Source organism: Agrilus planipennis, unplaced genomic scaffold (assembly GCF_000699045.2).
Source record: "Agrilus planipennis isolate EAB-ADULT unplaced genomic scaffold, Apla_2.0 scaffold206, whole genome shotgun sequence".
Taxonomy (NCBI): Eukaryota; Metazoa; Arthropoda; class Insecta; order Coleoptera; family Buprestidae; genus Agrilus; species Agrilus planipennis.
The window spans coordinates 222,023-227,774 of NW_020438979.1; positions in this window are offsets into that span (position 1 = coordinate 222,023).

Genomic DNA, 5,752 nt, shown 5'->3' on the forward strand with positions numbered 1-5,752 from the left:
TAAAGCTATCTCTAGGTCCTCCTTGCTAGATGCTAATACTGCTATATCATCTGCAAATCTAAGCATACTAATCTTTTGCCCTTGCACATCTATCCCTACAGTTGTACTGTCTTTAATGATGTTGATGGCGTCTTCGATGTATAGATTAAAAAGTAGCGGTGACAGTGTGCATCCCTGCCTGACTCCCTTCCTAATATTTACTTCTCTACGTTGCATCCCCAGCTCTATAACTGCCTGTTGCTCTTTATACAAACTAAGTATCACTCTTCTATCTTTGTAATTCATCCCTACATTTTTATAAGAAACTTAAAAGAAAAAGGCAATTGCAGTCTTAGGAAAAGTGTGGAGCATATCTGAAAGGAATTTGAAGGAAAGTTGGGAAAAGAAAATGTATTTATTTGAAGTACTGGTAGAAAGTAAGCTGATGTATGGAGCGGCAATATGGGGCACACACACGCACAATGTAAATAAGAACAACAATTTTGTTAATAAAGCTATTATCTATCTATCTATCTACTAACAACACAAAAAAAATAGTATTTAACTGATAATTGCTTAATATTTTTGATTTAAGATTGACAGAATCATTGAATATTGAATTGATATACATTTTTCTTAAATGTTTCACACTTTGTTGTCAATATTCTTGACTTTTGTTACGTACTCTACAATCAATAAGAATCTGACACAGATTTAAATGTACCTACGCAAAGTCCATATAAATAATATTTTTATATACAAAACTGTTTTTAGTAATTAAATAAAATGATAAGTGAGTACCTCAATGCCCTGTTCCTTAATTTTTTTTGTCATTTAAGTATGAACAACTTCATTAAGAGGTCATCCTAAAGTCATTCTCCAAACTCAATTAAATCTGCATGTCAGTATCCTTTCAAGAAAAAAACGGAAACAAAACCAAAAATGCAATAAATTTGCTTATTTTTTTTTTACTTCTGTTTCCTTTTGGGTTCANTTTAAGTATGAACAACTTCATTAAGAGGTCATCCTAAAGTCATTCTCCAAACTCAATTAAATCTGCATGTCAGTATCCTTTCAAGAAAAAAACGGAAACAAAACCAAAAATGCAATAAATTTGCTTATTTTTTTTTTACTTCTGTTTCCTTTTGGGTTCACTGATAATAACCAAGACGAACCGGTTAACTAATCCAGTGAAATTCCGCAAAACCAGCCAAACAACTAACTATTCATCTTGCAACAACACTGAAACCATCCACAGTACCATCTCATACACAAGTGTACCATCAGGTCAATAAAGAGTAGACAATTTTGTTGACGTCAATTGCAAACTGCAACATGCCCTATTTCGATAGTCCTTCTCGATGTTCCTGAGGGATTGTTCCGCATTCAATTAGCAGACGATTTTTAATGATATAGATTGATCAAGATTTTCCATGATTTGTCACTTCAGCCCAAGCCTAGTTGGCAAGCTTCCATAATTCACGTAGCCTGTCTGAGAGGATAGAGGAGTTTGACAAAAGGCTACATTGAACCAAATGGGGGGAAGGGGTCCAAGTGGCTAATTTCACCATTTGTACCAGCTGATGGCGTAAATCAAAAGTTTCTTTGTATTAGAAAATCTGAAAATAATCAAAGAAAATTACGTAGCTTTACAGGGGAGAGGGTTACATTACTATTTGAGCAATATTCTGTTGTCCAATATTGGACTTTACCTGGCAAAACGTTAATGTTCCTTGACACTTGAAGATTAACCAAACATTGGTCCAGTATCGAGAAACCTATACTGGACTGCCCAGTACTAGACCAAAGTTGGCGAAAAGTTAATATACCGAACCTTGACACTAGAAGATTGGCTGAACATTGATCCAATATCGACAAGCCAATGTTTGACTTCCCACTACTGGTCCAAGTTTGGGCCTGTCGTCCACTCCTATATTTCCTACATGGGGGGTAGAAAATGTTCAAAAAGGTATTAGATGCCGAAATATATAATGGATTTTCACTCTTCTCTAATTACATTTCATCCCAAAAAGTGGCACATTAGAATAATCTAAAAGTTTCAAACGCAAACAGAACAGAAGTTAAAGACAGAAAGAGCAACATGCCAATTATATAAAAATATGTGTTTCTTTGCGTTGAATCTGAAAAAGGAAATTTTTTTTATAGTTGAAAATTTCCCGTTACAATCTCTGTTAAATTTTATATTCACATAAAATAGATAAGACATCAAAATTTTATGCCTGTTTCGCCAAAGGAATGTTTCTTGGCTATTTTTGATGGGTTGTTTATTTTGACATTGAAAACCTTTTCGCTTTGCGTATTTAAACCGCGATGGTATCAATAAAACCGTGTTTAACATATTATTAATCAACAACTTGCGCAAAAATCCAATTATCGTATCAATATAAAATTACAAATGTATAGAATCTGATCTCTATATAATTACATTGCAACTCGTGCAACAATAATGAGCTATTTTCTTTCTTACCCAATTCTAAATTAAGAAAGGATTGAAAATGGAATACCATTTCAGACAAACAGAATATAAAATATCAATCTGTATTAATTATCAAAAAATGACAGTGAACAATGTAACAAACACAACAATAAATTATATCTAGTTCCTGTCTAAATCCAATATTTTGTATACTTTATTTGTTTACAACAGTACTTTTTATACATATGTAGGTACCTAATATAACACCCGACAAGGATGCAATATGAGTCGTATAGTGAGATGATGTAAGATGTATCAGTCTGGAATACCTGTAAAACTACTATTTAATAGTTTGCTTTTCACAGGTAAAGAACACTATGTTTCCTTTCATAGAGAATGGTGACATTCATGTTTAATGCATAAGACTTACGTAGGTTGATTTGTTTTTGCTGTGAGATAATCTAATAAAATCGTCGCACATGTAAGGTCTGTACTTAAACGGAAAATCAAAATTTTATGGGGTGTTAGAACGAGTGAAGTCTACAAGGACTGCGTGTTGCTCTTTACAATGAATGACATGAAACACATAGGTTTGCACCTCGGTTTCTCCTAATAGCGACTTACCGTCCTAAGTACGTCCCTGATAATGACGTTTAGTGTACGCACACGCAGCTTGTTTGCCGAAGGACATGGGCAAAAGGTTTAAACCATTGCTCAACATTCCGGAGGACGCCAGTTCGATTTCGAAAAGCTTGGGCCGTTTGACTTGGCAGTTTTTAAGAGATAACCAATAAACAGATTTAAATGCATTCTTATCAATGACGCACAATTTACAAACTTGCCAAAACTTTTGAGTGTTTCACGATTGAGAACCGGGTTTTTCAAAGAAATGAGAAATAAACTAAAAAACAATTTCTCATTTTAACGCACTTCATCATCATCATCAACCAATCTTCGTATTTCCCTAAAATCAGAACATCTGTTCTCCTACTCTTTCTCATACCTCCTCATTACTAATAACCTTCTTAACTCCACAATTCAAACGCTTCTAACGTATTTATCCTACCTTAAAATTAGATTCTCTTGTTTTTCTTACAGTTTTACAAGAAAAGAGCCCGTAGGATTTTTGAAATTTAAAAAGTACCTGAGAAACCCTGCTCTATAACTTAGACCTCTATGATATATACGAGTAACCATCCGCGTTGATTATATTATGGGAGGAAGACCCACTGAAGACTAAAGCCATGTCGTGGCTTTTAAACTGATAGAGAAAAAAGCAGACATTTTAGCTCTTCGTTGACGATGAAGATTGATCAACATCACATCAAATTGTTAGAAATGAACAGAGAACTCTATGAAAGTCAATAAGAAATAAGCGAGATGGATTAGTAGGACACCTTCTCAGACGTGAAGGTCTAGTAAGAGACATTTTAGAGCCAGAAACAGGAGTTAGGTGGAGTAGATGAGGTAGACCTAGATTAGATTACTGTTCGTAAATAGTTGAGGATTTGGGTTGTTTTAGTTTTAGGGAAATGCGAAGATTAGCTCAGGATAGGAAAGAGTCGAAGTGTGTGTCCAACCAGTCTTAGGACTGACGATCTCATGATGATGGTGATATCAAGATAACCTTCCATTATAAAATGTATGAGCATTCGGGCAGGTTGATTCATTAGAGTTTTCAAATATTTCCACGATTTACGTATTTTTAATTTTTCCACTGTTTATTATTATATATTGTCAAAAAATCGCATACCTGCCTACACAATTGCTGGTAAATAAGCTGCAGCACGAGTTCAAAAGTCAACGAACTGTGCAATGTGTCTGCCTTTGTGGCGTCCTTGTCAACGTCTTTTATATAGTAAAACATTAAAAAATGTTTGTTCATATGAATGCGCTGAATTATGCAACGTAAAGCCTTTATTACTCCACAACAGACAAAACAAGTGTGCAATAAAATACGAAGTACCTGCTCCTAAAATTACAAGCGGCAATTAAAAAAATTGTTTAAGTGCTGTTTTCTTCCAAATGTACATTTTACCCAATACGTAAAAATGAGTTTAAAGTTCAATTGGTTATTTAATTTTTGTTTTATGATCAGTTTAATTATTATCATTACTAGCAATTATGTACAATTTTGCTAAATAAAAAATGTCCATAAAATAGCATAATCAATAAATTTTACACCTTGGTTTCTCTTTATAGAATTTGTAGTTAGAAAGAAAGTCTTCTTCAGTGAAATTTTGCTAACTTACGTATTAAATCGCGAACATTTTCTTGCAATGCTAAAATTCTAAGATCCATTGTAATACAACGTTTCATTAAAATAATAATTCGTAGTTTTACTTTTAACTGGCGGAAAAAGATAATGGGTTATCTGCCAGGATGTTTTAAAACACATTTTTATAAATGATACTATTGGGTACTTTCTAAATTAAGTGTCATACGCAATATAGGATAAAGAAATAAATTTTAAATCAAAACCGTCATGTTTTTCTTTAATCAATTCGTCTCCATAACCATAAAATGTTTTCATAATACGCTATTAATAATTTTGTAAAAACCTACAAATTTTGTTTACGTTGGCTGGAATCTAATAAAATTTAATGTCCATGAACTTTGTAAAGTCTTTTTATGATTTTGCTTAATTTTAGGCGCCCATAAAACTAGAACAATTACCAAAATGAATTTGGAAGATGCTAATAAACAAAAAAGGGAATTTTATCGGCTAATTTGGTGCCAAGATAGGCCCCAGTATTACTTCTACCCAATACAATTCTTCTTTTTCTTAATTGATGTTTAGTAATTCCTTTTTTCTTTTTAATGTTATGCTGCAGCCTCTTGAAGATTAATTACGATTGGTTTAGATTGCCCTGGTTTGAAATTTACCCACTGGCAGTTTACAGGCCCCTAATTTATGACATGGGTATCGAATTAATTTTAGACGCCCGTAAAACTAGAACAATTACCAAAATGAATTTTAAAGATGCCAAAAAAAAACAAAAAAAGGGAATTTTAGGAGCTAATTTAGTGCCAATATCAGTATGTTTGGAGCACGGCGCTGAACGGGTGCGAAACATGGACAGTGGGCACAGCGGAAAAGAAAAGGTTAGAAGCCTTCGAAATGAGGTGTTACAGACGAATGATGAGGATAGAGTGAATAGAGAAGGTCAGAAATGAAGAGGTATTAGAAAGAATAGGAGAACAGAGGACTCTATGGAAGTTAATAAGAAATAGGCGAGATAGGTTGGTAGGACACCTTCTCAGGCATGAAGGTCTAGTCAGAGACATATTAGAGGCAGAAACAGGAGTTAGGAGGGGTAGAGGTAGACCTAGATT